At 54.3% G+C, this 19964-nt stretch overlaps 1 pseudogene; it reads left to right on the top strand.

Moving 5' to 3' along the window:
* The first annotated feature begins 2265 nt into the window (after positions 1-2265).
* On the top strand, positions 2266-2346 carry LOC130026767 (uncharacterized; annotated as a pseudogene).
* The last annotated feature ends 17618 nt before the right edge of the window (positions 2347-19964 follow it).

Genomic DNA, 19964 nt, shown 5'->3' on the forward strand with positions numbered 1-19964 from the left:
GTGGAGGGCCAGTACTATCACCCCCTTCCCCTCCCTCACCCCTTCTACCTAACAGGGAAATCTCTCTTACGGCCTCTAAGAATTTGAGGAATCCTTCCTTAGGGCACTGGGAAAAGGTCAGTCCTGTCTGCTTGCAGCACTTTTCTTTGGGTGTTGGCACCACACCCAGACATACTCAGGCTTTACTCCTGGCTTAGCTCAGGGACCATACCTAGTGGAACTAGGGGGGCCCATTGATCCAACGCCAGCAGTGTGCAAGAAGATCACTTTATCTGCTGGACTAATGCCCTGCTGCAAGCAGTACTTTTCTTTCAGCTGCTTCCCACCTAACTCTCCTTCCTGTAGAGTTGGGCTCCCTTAAAGATGCCTCACTCCCCCTTCTGTACGGCACAGTGCCCAGGGAGACAGCACCGTGGAACCCGAGGCTTCCACTCCCGAGCACTTTCAGATTTTTCAAGAATGGGCCCCAGGGATATTGCTGGGGTGATGGTGCTTGCCTTGATGCGGCCCAGCCCTGTTCAAGTCCTGATACTAGGATCTCCTGAGCCCTGCTGAAGAGGAGAGGGGACCTCTGCCCACATTTCCTGCAGGCTAACTTCAGACAGGCTACCCTGGAGAGCAGGAACTGCCATGAGGCACAGGGTCTGGGAGAGACGAAGACAGGCACGGAAATCACCCGGGATGGCCCAGAGGTGGTCTGTCACACAGTTCAACTTAGAAACCTGGGAAAATCTCCCAAATATTCCTACGTTATTGATATGCTCCAGATCCTTCTCTGCACCAAGAAACCTTGGTCATTTCTTGTTCCATACTCTCCTGTCAGCTGCTTGCTAATACCCCGACGCCCATCAGATCTGCTGTAAAACTGATCTCTCGCCTTGTGCTGTGTTCAGACTTTGGAACTATTCATTCCATTAGCACTATTATCTCATCATGTTCTCCCACTTGCCAAAATGTGCCTTTTTTTTCCTTTATGGGTCACACCCAGCGATGCACAGGTGTTACTCCTGGCCCATGCACTCAGGAATTACTCCTGGTGGTGCTCAGGAAACCATATGGGATTCTGGGAATCAAATCCAGGTCAGCCTCATGCAAGACAAACACCCTACTCACTGTGCTATCACTCCAGTCCCAGCTTCTTGGTTTTTAGTTAGCTTTAGGCAGAAATTTTGGCAAAGTATGTATGTGTTCATAGTCGTTGAAAACTCAAAGTTATATTAGTGTTGCAATTCTCATTTGTGAAACAACAAACTCACTACCAAGCAGGGGAGAAAGCAAGACAAGACCAAAAGGAAAAAAGAGCAACACACAAGCAGTGGCACCTGGTGCACAGGAGGAGTTGGCAAAGAGCATGGCAGCTGGATGGCACTGCCACTCGTCCAGTAGAGACAGCACTACCCCAGTGGAGTGGTTAAGGCCAGGCCCCAGCACCTCCAGTGGAGACAGCACTACCCCAGTGGAGTGGTTAAGGCCAGGCCCCAGCACCTACTGTGGCGACAGTACTACCCCGGTGGAGTGGTTAAGGCCAGCCCCCAGCACCTCCAGTGGAGACAGCACTACCCCAGTGGAGTGGTTAAGGCCAGGCCCCAGCACCTGCAGTGTGCCCTTGGTCTAGAGAAGGCGAGAACTGGCAGGGCAGACAAGGGGCGGGGAGTAAAAGGGGAGCCAGAGCAGGAGCAGGGGTCAGTGGTGGAGGATGCGGAGGGGCAGAAGGCAGGCCCCAGATCATTGCCCCAGAGGGCCATGACATGCTGCAGGAGAGAACAAAGTGCCAATATGACACCAGACAAGTTGTGACCCTCTATGAATGGGAGTGGCAGACATTCAAAGTTGGGTAGCTTCCAGAAATGTCTACCGACACCAGGACCACTTGGACAGTCTGACAGAGTCACAGGGAGTCCCCAGGCAGGCAGGGAGGGCAGGGTAACTTGGTACCTGCACTCCCAAGAAAAGCCTCGTGGAAACAGTGGGCCCCATGACCCCCAAGACAGGGCAACATAGGAAGCAGAGCTCGTTGAAGGTATCGGAGGTGGAGTGCTTCCCTGCTTTTGCTGGGCACGAGATTCCATGGTCTCAGCAGATTCTGGGGGTTCCACATGGGAAACAAGGTTCTCCCTGTTCCCAACTTTAGTATCTTATTGGCGTTCGATCTCCCGACAGAGCTTGCCGGGCTCTCCCAGAGGGGTGGAGGAATCGAAATCGGGCCGGCCATGTTGGCCGCTTGTAAGGCGACCGCCCTACCACTGTGCTATCACTCTATCCCCCAGAGCTTCTCGGCCTTTTGGCTAAGATCAAGTGTAGTATCTGTTCATATTAAAAATTGAAATTTATTTATTTGGATTTATTTTTTACTTGGGTTATTATTTTATGTTTTGAGTTGCTCCTGCACATATGGATATGCTGGAGGTTGTGTACCTTTTTTTTTAATCCAAGAATTTTCTTTTTATTATTTTTTTATTAGTGAAACCCCATGAGGTACAATTGTAGACTTATAAATTTTTGTGCTTGGGTTTCAGTCACACAGTAATCAAGTACCCATTCCTCTACCAGCACCCATCCTCCACCACCACGGGTCCCAGCATCCCTCCTACCTCCCCAACCCCCTTTCCCACCCTGCCTCTTTGGCAGTGCATTCCCCCTTGTTCTCTCTCTCCCCATTTGGGTGCTGTGGTTTGCAAGAGAGGCACTGAGTGGTAGTCATGTTTGGTCTATAGTCTACTTTCAGCATGCATCTCCCACCCTGGGAGGATCCTCCCAGCACCCTTTATTTGGTGCCCTCTTCTCTAGCTGAGCTTCCTTGGAGACTCTGTAACTTCTTTACTTGCAGAGTAGAGTCTCAATGTTGCTCTGTTTGGGTCATCTCGCCACTCCTAGTGCGCAGGATCCCTGCCATGGGGGCACGTCTGCAATTGCTTTGTGTAGCCACAGAGCCTCATAGTCCCATAGCCCCATTCCTCAATGGGAAGGGGCAGAGGAGGGGAGAAGGGAGGGGGCAGGAAGGAGGAGGGGGAGAGGAGAAGGGCGGGAAGGAAGAGGGAAGAAAGACAAGGTTGGGGTAAATGAATATGATTGTGACAGGGTAGGTAAAAGACGGAATTACAGTTGAGTAAGAATTCTGTTTAACCATTTCTGACTCTTGGGGGGAACACATCACTTTCAGGCAGGTCACTTCGTGCCCTGGGATGGGTGTCTGCAGCCTCCATACCTCACGGGCATCACAGTCTGTCTGATCTTCTGCCAACACAATTTGTCTTTGACGGGTTGTTGGCTCAGGTCTGTCTTGGATCTGGGTGTGATTTCCACCTCTAGGTGAAAGGGAGGATGGGGTGTGCATGGGGTGTCTTTAGGAAGGACACTGCCTTCTGATTCTCACAGAACACTTGGGGTTCCAAGGCGGGTGTAGCCTGTAGGATGGCAGGGATCAAACCCAGATCAGCCACGTGCAAAGCAACAACGTACCACTGTACTATCGCTCCAGCCCTTGAATTTCTTCTTGGAGGAAGTTTCTGTTCATTATTCCTCTCTGCATTTGTTTGATGGGGTTGGGAGATATTTTTTTGGTAAAGTTCTACCAATGTGCTATATAACTTGGATATTAGCCTTTCATCAGCTAGGTATTGGGTAAATAATTTTTCCCATTCTGTGGGCTATCTTAGTAGCTTAGACGCCATTGCTTTTTTTTTTTTCAAAAAAAAAACGCATTAGATTGGTGTATCTTTGATTTTTCTGTTCTCTTTTCAAGTTTTATATTTTGCTGACTTTTTTGCAAATTTTTATTTTGTTTTTATAAAGTTGTTTACAATAATTTATTACATTTAATATTCAAACACCAATTCCACCACCATCGTACCTTCCCACCACCATATTTTGAATGTTACCACTCCAAATCGTAGAGGTACTCTCCTGGGGTCATTGACATTGTACTCAGGGGCATGCAGATGCCAGGCTCTAGACATGGTGAATTGCATGGCAAGGGCCACCCACAATCTAGAAGCAACTGCCAACTGCTGGCAGGACACACCTCGCCCAAGACAAATACCCACATGGCCTGGGATGGATCCATTTATTGAAACAAGCTTGGAAATAGGACAATGACTGTCAGAGAGTGACCCAGCATGCCTCCTTCCTCTCTCTTCTCCTCAATTCATTAGTGCCCAACCAGCCCCCAAAGAGTGTCTAGAACTGGTTGCTCTGATGTTTCCAGCCCCCATTAGCTTCAGGGTTGCCATATGGAGAAACGGGACTGTGTAGTGGGGAGGGAGAGCTCCCACCTCAAGCCCTTGTTTCGCTTTTGGAGCTATCATGACTGAGGTTTGCGTGTGGGCAAGTTTAAATTTCTGCTCCCAACATCCCTGGTGCCGAGAGGTAGGAGACATTTTTGTCCCACTGATCCCTGCGGTCTAGTGTTGGGGACCTTTCTGCCCCCTTGATCCCTAGGGTCTAGTGCTGAGGGAAAGTGGAAGAGTGGGGAGGAGGGAGGAAGGAGGAGGGTGGGAAGAACTGGATCAGGGCTAGATTAGTTGGAATTGAAGAACACAGGGTACATCATCAGGGTAGAAAATGTGGATTAATGGTGAACAAGCTTGCCAGCTGAAATCGAGCAGAAGAGCTGGATTCTGGTTATTTGGGGGCAGGTCATTACAGGATCCAGATCTGAGGTCTGCGGCCTCCTGTTCCTCACAGACAGGAACAGGAGGGTCTCTCTGGGTTCTTCACACAATCCATCATCCCGCTCCCCAGGTCTGGACGTCAGACCTTAGTCTCAAACCTTAGTCATCCAGATACTTAGACTTCTCCCATGCCACCAGCCTGTCCTTCGTGACCATCACCTCGAGTTCCATAGACGTCATGGTCTCACAAACCTCCACTATGTTCACCTCCAACTCCGTGTTCTTCGACACTGGATTGACAATGGGGCACTCCAGGGTCTCAGCCAAGCAAGGAACGTGGAGGCATCTCGGGGGTCCCGCCTGACTACACCTCCCGTATAGCCCCACCTCCAGATCCCCATCAGGCACTTCTCCCTCCTGGAGACCGACCCCACCACTCACCCTCTTCAGGGTACCCTTGGGATTCCAGTAAGGCCTGGGGCTCAGTTGCTCCTGATTTCAGGACTGAGGATCCCCTAAAGATGAAGGCACCAGGTGAGTAGGCAGGTCTAGGGCCGGATGCGCCTTCCAGTCCCTGAGCCCCTGCCCACCCCCTCACCTGGGTTTCCCTCAGCTCCCTGAAGGTGGCCTCCAGCATGGCCTGCTGCTTTGTTAGCACCTGCTGCAGCGGTTCCATGAGCGAATTGTGCCTCAGCACCTGCTCGACCTTGGAGCCCACGTGAGTGGGGCATTCAGGTGTGGGGTTGCAGCTGTGTGCTGCTTTTGGTACCAGCAGAAGCATTCTAGGCTGCAGGCACCCCTACCTCGACCCGGCAGCCTCCCCGCTACTAGGACCCTCTGTGTGCAGTGAGGGCCAGTCCACACCCCCACAACCCCTCTAGCCTGTTCTAGATTTTGTTATATTATAGAGGGTCGCGTCCTGGCCTGTCCTTCCTCCCACCACCGCAGGCGGGCTCCTACCCTCACAGTGGGTCTCCCCGGCACCTTCTGTCACTTCTCCATATCCACCATGTCCTGATTCACAACCCTTGCAGCCGATCCGGAGCTGGCTCTGCAGTAGCACCTGCTCCTCCTCCTGCTCATTCTCAGAGACCGACACTGGTCAGAGGCCACTTCCTACTGCGGGAGGGCAAGATCCCAGTCCTGTTGCTGCCACAGACACGCACCTGTATGTCCTGCAGTCCCACCTGTGGGCGCAAGGCTGGGAGTGAGGACAGGCAGCCAGGGCATCCTGCTCTGGGGCCAGGGATGTGGAGGTCAAGCATCGACTCCCAGGCCCAAGGCTGGCAGCGCCTGGGCAATCTGTCCCCTGCACAGGCCCCCATGGTCTTGCTCCAGGGGCCTAAGAGATGAGACCTCCCTTGACTGGGGACCCTGTCTCCTGTCTTGTGCTCAGGGATCACCCCTAATGGTGCTCAAGGATCCATAGGAGGTGCCAGGAATCAACCCAGGATAGAAGTATGCAAAGCAGACACCTTACCAGCTGTTCTAGCTTTTGATATATTACATTTCCTTGTTTGTTTGCTTGTTTGGTTTGGGAACCACAGCAGGGATTAGTCCCAGCCATGCTCAAGGGACTCTATGGGACGCCAGAGATTGAAGTCAGGTAACCCAAGTGCTCTTCCTTCTCTACTATCTCCCGGCCTCTTTGATCTTTTTCAAAATAAAAATTTTAACTTTCCATTGATTTTGCTATATTGCATCCCAAAAGGAATTCCACTTTACAATGGTGCGTGTGAAATTCCCAAATGCTCCAGTGAGTCCCACTGCAATCAGAACCGCCCGTCCCACTCTTCCCTCTTCTCTTTTTGCTATACTTGGACATTTATGGAGGGACATACCCAGTGTTGCTCAGGCCTCACTCCTGGCTCTATACTCAGGGACGACTCCTGGTGAAGCTTCGGGATCATATGCGGTGCCCGGGGTCACATCTGAATTGGCTGGTCAACAAGGCAAATGCCCTACCCTTTGGACTACCTCTCCAATCCTGCAAGATACTTTTCTTGAAAGAAACTTACTCAGTAAGATGTGAAGGGAGGACGTGTTCAAAAGAGCATGTGAGCTGAAAGAGCTGACCACTCCCCCTAACTTCTAATGGCCAGTAACTGCCTGTACCTTTCAATCACAAACTGCCACTAGGGAAGGTCCTTTGGACCTGTCCCGCACCCCCATCTCTGTACCCAGAGAGTCCTCTGCAGGTCGCCTGCAGCATTTTCCCACTTCCATATCTAATGCAAATGAAATTTGTTTGCCATTTATAAATGCCCATACAGAGTTTCCCCTTAAAGTCAATGAAATAATCATTTTTACAAAAGAAATTAATTAATGACATGTTGAATGGTGCTCAAAGCAGGACACATTTGAACCACTGATCCACTCCTCATGAACTCTTTCCAAACTCAAGTCTAGTATCACATTTCCCCAATTCTATAATGATCCCAGCGTCTCAGTTGAGCTCTGGATTTTACCTCAGACAATGTACTACACATCTAATTCTATAAATCCAAATATAAACCATTCTCCTCTTAAAATTTATTTTTATTGAATCGATGTGAGATACACCCTTATAAAGCTGTTCATGCTCAGGCTTCAGTCATCGTTGTTCACCCATCCCTCCACCAGTGTACATTTCCCACCTCCAATGTTTCCAGTTTCCCTCCCAACACCTGCCCCCCCCCCCCACCTCTCCACTCCGGCCAGCCTTTTTTTTTAATGTTTACTAATAAAACACCATAATGTACAGTTATAGACTTACAAATTTTTTGTTTGGATTTCAGTTATACAATGACCGAGACCCATCCCTCCACCAGTGCCCATTCTCCACCACCACTGATCCCAGTATCCCTCCCACCCCCCATTCCCCCCATCCCACTCTGGCTCTGTGGCAGGGCATTCACTTTTGTTCTCTCTCTCCTTTTGGGTGTTGTGGTCTGCAAAAGGGGCATTGAGTGGCAGTCATGTTCATTCCATAGTCTACTTTCAACATGCATCTCCCCTCCTGGGAGGATCCTCCCAACACCCTTTACTTGGTACTCCCTTCTCTATCTGAGCTGCCTTTTCCTCCAGCATGTGTGGCTGGCCTCCAAGCCATGGAGCAAACCTCCTGGTACTTATCGCGACTATTCTTGGGTGTTAGTCTCCTATTTTGTTTCTTGATATTCTACAGATGAATGCAATCTTTCTATGTCTGTCCCTCTCTTTCTGACTCATTTCACTTAGCATGGTACTTTCCATGTAATATCACTTGTATGCAAATTTCATGAATTCATCCTTTCTAACAGCAGCATTGTATTCCATTGTGTAGATATACCAAAGTTTTTTAACCAGTCATCTGTTCTCAGGCACTTGGGTTTTCTCCAGATATTCAGATCAGCCTTTTTGGAAGATGTTTTTATTATCTATCTTTCTCTCAGTTTGTTTCTGTCTCTGTCTGTCTCTGTCTCTGCCTTTTTTCTCTCTCTCTCTCTTTCTCTGCCTCTGTCTCTGTTTATCTTTCTCTGACTTCCTTTTTGTGGTTTACAATACAGTTACTGAAAGGGTATCAGGAATATCCCTTTACCTACTTTTAACACTCAAGGATTTCAAATTTGGACAAAAAATAGAATTGTTCTTCCAGGCACGTTGGCCAAAGGGAGAACTGGAAGTGGTCTCTGCTATGGACAACCAGGGGTCTGCAGATCTGCAATGACTGACCACAGCCTGGGCCCTGCTCTCAGTGTCCAGACAAGTCCTGAAGACCGGGAGGTCTCCAAACGCCAGATAGGGATGGGATGGACACCTGCCTGCCAGGAACTCCTACAGAAGATGAAGGCCTCAGGCCACGTGGGCTCACTAAACTGGCCTGGTTTCTCATCTTCACAATGGCCAGGCCTGGGTATCCGTGACATGATATACAGGTAAAATACACAAAGTATTATACGTGTATCTCCTGGGTGGCTCACCACAGACTTGGAAGAACACAGTGGGAGTCTGGTGTTCTTTGGGAGGTCAGGAACTGCGCTCAAGGGCCGCTACTTTCATTAGCTGCCGGAGGGCAAGGCTGGCACATGTCCAGCACTCCCCTCACCCTGCCACCTTTCTGCCCTAAGAGGAGCCTTTCACCTACCCCGTGTCTTTCAGGAAGTGCAAGATGACATGTATTTCCTAGCCTCTGGGGAAGTACCTTGTGACCCTGGGGGCTCAGGCACCAAATTTCCAACTGTGGGCTAGTGTTGGGTAAGGACTGGAAGGAAGAAGCCCTCCACATGCCCCCTCCCCTGCCCCAGGAACGGACCCTTTTGCAAGGTCCCTGAACCCCACGGCTCTCACAGCGGCAGGTATCATGCCCTAGATTCACCACACTCAGGAAGACACAGGGGTCCCAGAGAGTGTTGGCAGAAGAGGGGACGTGCTTGGTATCCCACTGAGCAATCAGCCTCGCCCTGGCAGTGTCCCAGGAGCTGCCTATCAGCGCAGTGCAGAGTGTGAGGATCCCATGCGGGCCTCATTGGGTCTCTGCTGTTTCCTAGCCTGTGACTATTTCTCTCTTGCATCTACAATGTGGGGTCCCCGCCAAACTGACTCTGGAATTGATCTTTTTATGTGGGGTTGAGGGCATTGATTGGTCTAGGATGTTGACTCCCAAGTTCCAGGTAAAGCCCATATGTTTCCTTTGGTTTTCGGCATGTGGCTCACTGAGGATGTTGGGAATTTTCTGCTGTGAAACTATGTAGACCGAAGGGCATCATTTCCCAGACCAGACTACCAGTGAAATGTTAGTTTTTCTCTCCTTGATGGACTTGGTACGCTCTTGGGCTCCTGGCAAAAGGACCCCTACACAGACACTGCTTGATGCTTGATGCAGTCACAGGTGGGTCCTGATCTCATCCTGGACATTCATCTTACTAAAGCTTCAGTTTCCCAGTAATTGTCCTTGATTCAAACATTCCCAAATGTGCATCACTTGGAGGGCCTTGGATGGACCTCGGACAGGCACCAGGCGACTCTGATTTGGACAAGGGAAGGCCTAAGGTCCCACATGTGATATGATCCAGAGTACATCAAGGGACAGTCTCTGGCCAAAAGAATGGTCACAGACCCCTTGGGTCTGGGATAGACAAAATAAAACTGGCCCCAGGACTGGAGTCTGGGGAGTAGGAGAATATGACATGGGCCAGGAAAAGCGAACAGAAATGACCTTTCATGCCTGACTTTACATTGAACTAAATTTGAAGCGGCAGATTAAAGGAATCTGTTATTCTCTTACTGAGCTTATGCAAGATGACAGGCAACATTGATGAGAAGCAAATTTCACCATTGCTGTAAACGTTTAACTTAAAGAGGTGAGGAAACAGAAAGTGTAGAACCGTGGGTCTTCTGGCAGGGAAAGTTGGAGGCATGCTGGGGGTGAGCAGGGTAGGAAACGCTCGGGCACTGAGGGTCTGTCTGCCCCAACGGCACTGCTGCCAGCACCTAGAGTAGCCCTGGTCTCCTGGGTCACAAATACTAACAGTAATAGAAATGGGGAGTTGTGCTGAGCCCCCAGGGTCGACTCTCTGGTGCACTGAGCAAACACCATGGATTGCCTGAGGCTTCCAAAGCAGATGCAAACTCTGCAGGCGCCCTCAGAGACCAGACAGGGGAAGGAGACAGAGTCTGGGTGGGTGGCGGGGTGCGGTGCAGGAATCCTGACAAAGGTCACCAGCAAGTGCAGACCTGGGTGCTAGTTTCATCTTGATTGACAGTTGACCTTGATGAACATGGAGTCATTGAGAATATACACTGGATGGTGGGATCATGACGAGGGGGCGGGGGCAGGGGGTGGGATGTGCCTGCTAACTGTGCTCTGCTCATTTGCCTGAGCAGCCCAGAGGTGAAAAAACATCACCCCATCCCCAGGGCTGATTCTGGTCTCCTAACTGCTCTGTGTGCCCCAGAGGCCAGATGGGGGCTGTGGTGATTGGGAACAGGAAGAAGGTCTCTGACTCAACTGGCCACCCAGGTAGAAAAACACCTTACAGGTCCAGAATGCCATGGGCAGTAAGGGTCCAGAACCAAACTGACTCCCTGGCTGCAGTTGTCTTTTCAATCAATGGGCCCTGGGCCTGCTCAGTGCCCAGCAGGGAGGAAAAGGTGTTTTCTCCAATGAGGACTGAACACTGCTCTACTCAAACCAGTCAGGAGGGGGAGGGGGTCTTTGAGCCAGTTGAAAGAATGAACTCGAGAAGGGCCAGGGAGCTGGAGACTGGTCAGGCCCAGCCGTGGTCAGGTTTGGCCACTCCTGAGGGCCTCACTGTAGAATGGACATCTCTCAGAGTCAGGCCAGAAATGGGAAACAATCCCAGAGAGTCACTCATCACTAAGCATCGCCAGAAGATTAACCTACAGGTGCTAGTTTGTCAGGATCAGCCGCAGCGGGGTGAGCTAAGGGGGGCTCGCAAATGATTCTGTCTGCCAAGCCTCAGGGGAGGGAACCAAGGAGGCAACAAGAGGCAGAAGCGAAAAACTAGGCAGGACCTCTGAGAGACCCACTCTAGGAGGTGGAGAAGATGGATGAGTCAGGAATCACCGAATTTGACAAGAATCAAATGTGAGGTTTGCTCTGACAAAATGGTGACCAGAACCAAATGGCAACCGACTGAGTGGACAGCAACATTCCTGGAGTCAGAGATCACCTTGTCCCAGGTGAGGAAGACAAGATTTAATGCCCACTTGGTGACAGGAAGCCACCAGGCTTCATTCCATGTTCCTTAACATTGACCCACGAACAGATGACTAGGACCAGACCAAGACAACTTAAAAGCCCCCTGAGTCTAACCCAGGGCGCGGGTGTACCACTGCCTCACCTGAGGTTCGGAGAGTCTGCACGGGAGCGCCCCCAGTAAGCTACTCCTATTTCCTTAACTTTATTTGTATGTCTCTGTCCTTCTGTCTGACCCGGATGGGGTTCCCAAATCTCTCACCGAGCAAGAGACTAAGGGAGAGCAGGTTACCCGAGCAGGGATGGAAGGGGCTCCGGGAACGCTCGAACACTGAGCGTAGAAACGGGAATCACCACTGTGGGAGCACCTGAGAGCAGTAGGCATCACTGCATGTTAGATGAAAGTTGTTACCGCAGAATCAAGGTACCCTGTAAACAACCTACATAATTAGGCTCTGACCTGCCACTGCCCCTTTGGGGGATAGCTGGGTAGAGCCTGCACACATGGAATACACTAGGATGCTTCCAGCAAATTCTTGGATGCCACCTGTCTTGGTGAGACTCTGTATGATCCTAAAAGGAAAAACTCCAAAGACAGTCGTTCAATGGGAGAACAGCTCTCACCACCGGCAAGGGGTGAGAGGGCTCAAGCCGCTGATCCCCACAGTCTCCCAGCTCGCCAAACCTCAAGGAAAACGTGGACTTGGTGTTTCCAGAGCCCAGGGGCCCAGAGACAGGACACAGAGAGCTAAGCCCAGAGCCCCAGTAGAAGCTTCGAGAGGGTGTGCAGTATATGTGTGAGATGTGAAGATCCATGAGAGTGAACGGGCGGCCCCAGGCCCATGGTGCAGTTAGAGGGGAAGGGCTATGAACTGGGCACCCAGGGGTACACTGGGACCTGCCTGTGCCTGCCCTGAACAGCCCTACCAGGCTGATCCCTGGTGCCTCCCCGATCCCTGGTTCCCATCCAAGTAGGAATGTGACAGGCAGGAAGGGGCATGGCTGACCAAATTCCTGGAAATGACTGGAACAGGATGGCTCTGCCTTCTGAGGCTTTGCCATCTGGTCTGATACATGAATCTGGACACAGTTCTTGTCACCAGTAGAGAGTCACTCAGCCAAGGCTGTCCCACCAGGTCCAGGTGTGCAGGAGCAAAGAGGAGTCAGGGCCTGGTTCGCTATTACATGGGGTCTGACCGTGCTGTGATGGTGGCAGTGGGACTTGTATTAGGGAATCTGATGGTCCACAAAGAAGTGGGGCGCTATTATCAGGGATCAGCTCTGTACAGACTCGGGGACAATAGAAACATGTTCCATCCACGGCCCCATCCTGCTCCACTGATAACACACTGTCTTCCTGCTAGGGTGGGTGCCATCCAGGGGGAGCCTGACTGAGGGGACCGCACCTTGGACCCACCTGCTGCAGGAGCACTTTCAAGTGCTCATCCTGAGAAACCTGATGTGGCCACTAGGGGGCAAAATGGGGTCTGTCCCTGGTGCACTGCAGAGGGGAATGGGGAAACAGGCACCAGGGGCAGGGGAGGCCATGGAGGTGCTGCAGTGGAAGGCAGGGCTCTGGGTGCTGCATCCTGCCCTCCCTCCTGGGGACGCATCCGTGATTGAGACCTTCAACCCTTGGGGTGGACTCTCCTGGGGTCATTAACAGGCTTCACACAGGGGCAGGCAGGTGAAGCGTTTTGGCATGCTGACATGGCCAAGGCTTCCCACAATCTAGAAGCAATTGTCAACTACTGGCCAGACCTGCCCCGCCCAGTGACACACACACCCACACAGGCCTGGGATAGATCCATTTATTGCAACAATCGTGAAAATCAGACAGTGGCAGTCAGGGACAAAGCCTGCCTTCCTCCTTCCCCTCTTCTCAGCCAGCAATACAAAGTCCCCAAACAGCCCCAAAGAGTGTGTAGAATCCGGTCACTGTATGGTACCTGCGGCCAAGCTTCAGGGCTGTCATGCTCAGAAACAGGACCCCACAATGGGGAGGGGAGAGCTGAGTTGTGACTTCTGACCTCCAAATCATTGTTTGCTAGTGCTGGGGGGATATATCTGCCATCCTGATCCCTTGGACCTTGTGATGGGGGACATTTCTTCCCTCCGATCCCTCGGACGTTGTAGAGGGGGACATCTCGGGCCCTCTTATCCCTCGGACCTTGCGGTGGGGGACATCTCGGCCCCCCCCCGATCCCTGCCGTCTAGTGGTGGGGGGGACATCTCGTCACCCCCCAATCCTGGCGTCTAGTGGTGGGCGGGCATTTCTGGCCTCCCCGATCAATCGCATCAAGTGGTGGGGGGCTCATTTCTGGCCCCCGCATCCCTGGCGTCTAGTAACTGGGGGGCATCTCTGGCCCCCCCAATCCATGGCGTCTAGTGGTGGGGTGGCATCTCTGGCACCCCGATCCCTGGCGTCTCGTGGTGAGGGGGCATCTCTGGCTGCCCCAATACCTGGCGTCTAGTGGTTGGGGGGGCATCTCTGCCCGCCCCAATACCTGGCGTCTAGTGGTTGGGGGGGCATCTCTGGCCCCCCCGATCCCTGGCGTCTAGTGGTGAGGAGGCATCTCTGGCCCCCTCGATACCTGGCGTCTAGTGGTCGGGGGGCATCTCTGGCCCCCCCGATCCCTGGCGTCTAGTGGTGGGGGGCATCTCTGGCCCACCCGATCCCTGGTGTCTAGTGGTGGGGGGGCATCTCTGGCCCCCCCATCCCTGGCGTCTAGTGGGTGGGGCATATATGCCCCCCCATCCCTGGCGTCTAGTGGTGGGGGGGCATCTCTGGCCCCCCCTTGATCCTTTCCCTCTAGTGGGGGGGAATCTCTGCCCCCCCTGATCCCTGGCGTCTAGTGGTGGGGGGGCATCTCTGCCCCCCCGGTAATCCTTGCCATCTAGTGGGGGGGGAATCTCTGCCCCCCCTTGATCCTTGACCTCTAGTGGGGGGGGAATCTCTGGCCCCCCCTGATCCCTGGCGTCTAGTGGTGGGGGGGCATCTCTGCCCCCCCGGTAATCCTTGCCATCTAGTGGGGGGGAATCTCTGGCCCCCCCAATCCTTGGCGTCTAGTGGGGGGGGCATCTCTGGCCCCCCCTTGATACTTGCCTTCTAGTGGGGGGGATCTCTGGCCCCCCCCGATCCCTGGCGTCTAGTGGTGGGGGGGGCATCTCTACCCCCCCGTTAATCGTTGCCATCTAGTGGGGGGGAATCTCTGGCCCCCCCCTTGATCCTTGCCCTCTAGTGGGGGGGGAATCTCTGCCCCCCCCGATCACTGGCGTCTAGTGGGGGGGGCATCTCTGCCCCCCCTTGATCCTTGCCCTCTAGTGGGGGGGGGAATCTCTGGCCCCCCCCCGATCCCTGGCGTCTAGTGGTGGGGAGGCATCTCTGCCCCCCTCGAATCCTAGCGTTTAGTGGGTGGGGCATCTCTGGCACCCCCATTTCCTGGGGTTTAGTGGAGGGTGAAACTGTGCCCCCTGATCCCTGGGGTGTCTAGGGGTGGGGACATTTCTTACCCCACATCTCGGGGTCTAGTGGATGGAGACTTTACTGTCCCCCTGATCTCCCGTTTCTTGAGATGGAGAATAGTTGTGGCTTTGCCCTGATCCCTGGTCTTGCAGTGAGGGATCTCCCTGGTTCTAGTGGAGGGAGAAGAGCAAAGGGCCAAGGCGGAAGGTAGAACTCGGGTGGCGTGGGGAGGACGGGGCTGGGCTAGATCAATTGGGTGAGAGCGGCAGGGTGCGTAGGTGCAGTAAAATCGAGATGTCAGCGGGGTGTCAGGCTGCCAGTGGAGCTCTTGCTGACCAGCTGCGTTTTCTGGGATTTTCGGCGGGTTATTACAGGACCTGGGTCCGATGTCGGTGGACGCCTCTTCCTTAAGGACAGCAACAGGAGCGTCTCTGGATCTCACACAGGCCATGGTCCCTGCCCACGGGACTTGACTGACTCCTCCAGCTCCTGGACTCTGGCACTCCTCCTGCCTGGCCTCCTGTGCCTCCTCCTCCTCGGTGGCCTCCAGCTTCTCACGTTTTGTGTCCAGGAGCACCTGTGTGTTGTGCGTCTCCACGCCAATCCCTTTGGAGTGGATGGGATGTGGGGCAGCATTAGGGTCTCAAACAAGCCGGGGAGGTGGGGGGCTGGTGGTGGGGCCGCCTGGCTCCCCTCCCCAGTAGCCCCGCCCTCTGACCCACAGGGGCTTCTCCCTGTCACTCACCCTTTTCCGGGACTCCTTTCTAGTTTACCAGGTTCTGCAGCTGCTGTTTCTGCTGCTGAGTCCCACAGAAGAGCACCTGGGGTGAAGGCACTAGCTGAGGAGGCAGGTCTAGGGCCTTCCTGCCCCAGAGCCAGTGGCCCCTCTCTCACCTGGTCTCCCTCAGCTCCCTGATGGCGGCCTCCAGCAGGGCCTGCTGCCTTGGTGGCACCTGCAGCAGCTGGTCTATGGGCTGCTTCTGCGGCAGCATCCGCTGGTACAGCTGCTCCTCCTTGGAGCCCAGGTGACTGCAGGCATCCAGGTGCTCTTGTCGGCCGCTATGTGCGTTTCCAGGTACCAGCAGAATCGGCCCCAGGGAGGCCACTGGCACTGCACCTTTTAGTCCTGCCCTGGCATCTGTGGGAGGTAGGACAGTGTCTGTGAGGACAGGCAGGAGGACCGACTACATCCCAGCCAGGAGATGCAGGGCTCAGACCCTCAGCCACAGGCCCCCATGGCGTCTTTGTCCCAGAGCCTAGGAGTTGGGTCTCCCTCTGCCTCAGACCCTGACTCCTACCTGGCAACTGCCAACTGCAGACCCCTCTGTGTTGTGTAGGCCAGTCAGTGCCACCACAGCCCTCAGGGCATTCTGACCTGTCCTTCCTGCCATCACCCAAGGCAGGCTCTTGGCCTCACAGGGGGTCTCACCAGCCCATTTCACAGAGCAGGAAATTCACAGCCCAGAAGACTGAATTGTTATGGCCCAAGAACACCCCAGGGTGGAGGGGAGCTGATGGCCAGCAAACCCCTGCACCCTCTCTCAAAACTCTTCGAGTACGGCAACTTTTCGTGGGCTCGCAGTGAAGACAAGTTGGAATGATAGGTGATAATTAGAGATGATAGGAGACTCGCCTCCCAAGATTGGGGAATGTTACCCAGACCCCTTCCACTGTTACAGAGACACAACTCGAGCCTGGCCGGGCTCCCGGCCGGCCACCCCACAGCCCTCAGACTCCAGGCGGCGCTGCGCCCGCTTCTCTCACCCCAGCTCAGTCCCCTCGGCCCCCACTCGCATCCGCAGTTGTTCTCTGGGTTCACCCGTTGTTCCTGGAACCTCCTGCCTCCACCTGTCCTTCTAAATGTTTTCAACGATGTGGCTGTTTCGGGGGCACCCAGAGGCCGGTAAACCTGAGAGGAAGCAGACAGTCAAGGACCCCAGACCTTCAACCCCACCCAAACTTCATGGTCCACAGCCCGAACTCTTGGTTCCTCCTGCTCATCTCGGGTGCTGCTCATTTCTCACCGCCATCTGCTCCTCTGGACCCCTTAAAAAGTGGATTCTTTCCTGCTTTGTAACCACTGGAGCCCTCCTGACAGTGCTGGCAGGGACACGAGGGACAACGAGAAACAAGCGTTCTATGTCCCGTCCCTAGAGCTCTCTGCATTTTCAGGGTCGTAACATTCTGGAGAGTGGACAGCTGACCCCATTTCCTCTGGCTGCCTGCAGAGCAGGACACAGGTGTGGAGGGACAGGGAGACTCGCCCAGCTCCTGCTCCCAGCCGGTCTCCCCTGTCACAATGCCCCATTCACAGGGCCCCTCCCTGGAAACTCGAAGTCAGTCCTCCCCGACTTGCCCTCCTCGGACATCACAGACTTCAAGCTCCTGGTGCTGTGCACCAGCCCAAATCACTCAACCCTTAAGGATGACGCTATGCATTGCAAACTTCTGCCTTTATCAGATACACTTGATGTTTTAAAATTCTGTTCTTTCAGCTCTTTCTGTCCCAAACAAGAGGGGAAGGGTGTTTTTGCAGTTAAACCCACTGCCAGGAGGGTCTGTGGTGAGGTTTCTGGGAGTCGGGGACCCTCCTTTGACTCCCCAACTCCTCAGTGCTGTCCTGAGCTCCCACCCCCATTGTTTCCTGAGCTGTGTGGGCCAGTGTCCAGCCACCCAGGTCTTTGGTCAGCGGGAGCCCAGGAGATCCTATTCTGGTGGCAGGAGGAAACAGGGCCTGGAGAGAGTGTCTCTGGGGACTTCCATTCCAGAGTCCCGGGAGACCCTGGCGAGGACAGAAGTTGCTGGAGGACAAGACTGCCTGAAAACGTGGCTGTCAATGGGCGGAGGCTTTATCCTGGGCCTCCTGGCCACACACTGACCAGTGCAGAACCAGCGCATGGCCCAGGGCTGGCGGGTTAGCACCGACCTAGCACTTTTTCTTCCCATCTTTTCATGCTCTGCCAATTTCCAATGATCCCCGAGGGAAAGGGTCAACATGCAGAAGGTGCATTGGGGCCACTTCTCCCTTAAGCCTCCTTGAGAGAGGGTGTCCCGAGGGGCGGGGCCACAAGCATTTCTATAGGCAGGGATGTGGCCGTGGCCTCGGGACACTCTGAGTGATTCCTCCCTGCCTTGCCCTCCTCAGACATCACAGGCTTCAAACTCCTGGTGCCTAGCACCAGCCCAAACCATTCACCCCTAACGGAAGAGGCGCTGTCATGTGACTCTCCGCCTTTACAAGATATATCTGGTGTTTTAAAATTCTGTTCTTCCATCTCTTTCTGTCCTAAATTAGACGGGAAGGGTGTGGTCGCAAGGTAGGAGGTTTTTGGCAGGGGGGTCTGTGGTGAGGGGTCTGTGTACCCGGGGACCCTGCTTTGACTTCGCAGCTCCACTGAGGCAGCTCCTCAGCATTGCCCTGAGCTCCCAACCCCATTGTTTCCTGAGCTGGGGAGCCAGTGTCCAGCCACCCAGGTCTTAGACAGCAGGAGCCCAGGAGGTCCTATTCTGGGGACAGCAACGGACAGGTCCTGGAGAGGGGCTTTCTGGGGACTCCCATCCCAGAGTCCCGGGAGACCCTGACCAGGACAGAGGCTGCTGGGGACAAAACTGCCGGAAGACTTGCTGGAAATGGGCCCGGGCTTGATCCTGTGGCCTCGGGGCCATACACTGACCAGTGCAGGGCCAACGCAGGGCCTTTTCTTACCGTCCGTTGCGCTCTGCGAAATTCCAACGATCTCCTAGAGATTACACCTAGAGGTGACCCTTAGATGACCCGTGGAAGGGTCACCATCTGGAGGTGACCCCTAGATGACCCCTCGAAGGGTCAACAGGGGGAAGGTGTGTTGGGGCCACTTTTCCCTCCAGCATCCTTGAGAGAGGGTGCCCTGAGGGGCGGGGCCACGAGCTTTTTTATAGGCAGGGATGGGGGCGTGGCCTCGGGGCTGCAACCCCATTGGCCAGGGAGAAATCTAGAGCTCCCAGGGGTAACCTCACAATGAAGGCTGCACCAGCCTCTGCCCTGGTGGGCGTGAAGGGCCTCCCCACCGCCACCCGGACCCTCGGGCACTGCCCCCTAACGACGATGGTGGCTTGGAACTCTGTGGGCCCCACGGTGGGCCAGGAGCACTGACCCTTTGGGTCTCCCGTAGCTCAGTCCAGGACTTTCTCATTCCCAGAGATCACGTCCCCCCATGCCCAGGCTGGGCTGCAGCTGCCAGGATTAGCCACTGAGCACCCCTAGGTCAGGCCTGGCTGCTGCTGTGGGAGCCCAGCGAGCCTGGCAGAGGGGCTGTCCTGGTCGCTGTCCCAACTGCCCCTCACTCCCTGCCCCTCTCCTTTGTCTCCTTGGAGGCCCTGCCCCCTGCCCTGCCCCTCTCCTCTCCTGAAGCATGCAGAGTTCTTGTTCCCGCCTTATCCTGTGTCCACGTTCTCTCTGTCCTCTCACTGCTTCCTCCCAGACTGGCAGCAACCAGTTTGTGGGGCCATGAGCCCCCAGACCCAGTCAGTCCCTGACCAATTCCCCCTGTTGCTCAGAGACTTCCCTTTCTGAGTCCTGGAGGGCTCTTAATGACCCCATAGAACCTCCCCACCCCAGCTCTGCCCCTTTCTCTGAGGCTCTGTCCATCCTACTGGGAGCTGGACACCAGTCTTGGCCTTGGGGAAGCTGGACACTTCTCTGGTGTTGCTCCCGGCCTGTTCTGGAAATCCCTCTCAATACACACACTACCAACTTGGGCCACTCAGCCTGGCCACGCTGCCCTCACGAGTTCTGCAGCCTGAAAGGAACCCCAACTCCCCCATATCGCCCGTGCCCACTATGGCTCCCCCAAGTGCCCCTGTCCTCCCTGCACTGAGCACATTCAGTCCCCAGTGGTCTGCGACTGTCTCCTGTAGCTCTGACATCTCCCCCTCTCACTTTCGCTGGGCTGAGAATCAAATCCATCTCTGATGGTGGGGCACAGGGTCACTGTGGGCTTGTGCTGTCTGGGGAGCCTGTGAGCAGTGAAGGGTTCCACACTGGGGTGAGGCTCTGGGCAGAGAAAGTCCATCCAGTCCTTGAGAGGTTTGGGAAATACCTGGAGGTTTGCAGGTCCTTTACCAAAGGCATGATCTGGCCACTAGGGGGCCTGGCACCCATGAAGCATTGGGGGCAAGGTGGGGGCTCTTCCCGGTGGGCACTGCAGAGGGGGTGTAGACGGAACAGGCA

This window comes from Sorex fumeus, unplaced genomic scaffold, assembly GCF_029834395.1.
Source record: "Sorex fumeus unplaced genomic scaffold, SorFum_2.1 ptg000034l, whole genome shotgun sequence".
NCBI classification, from domain to species: domain Eukaryota; kingdom Metazoa; phylum Chordata; class Mammalia; order Eulipotyphla; family Soricidae; genus Sorex; species Sorex fumeus.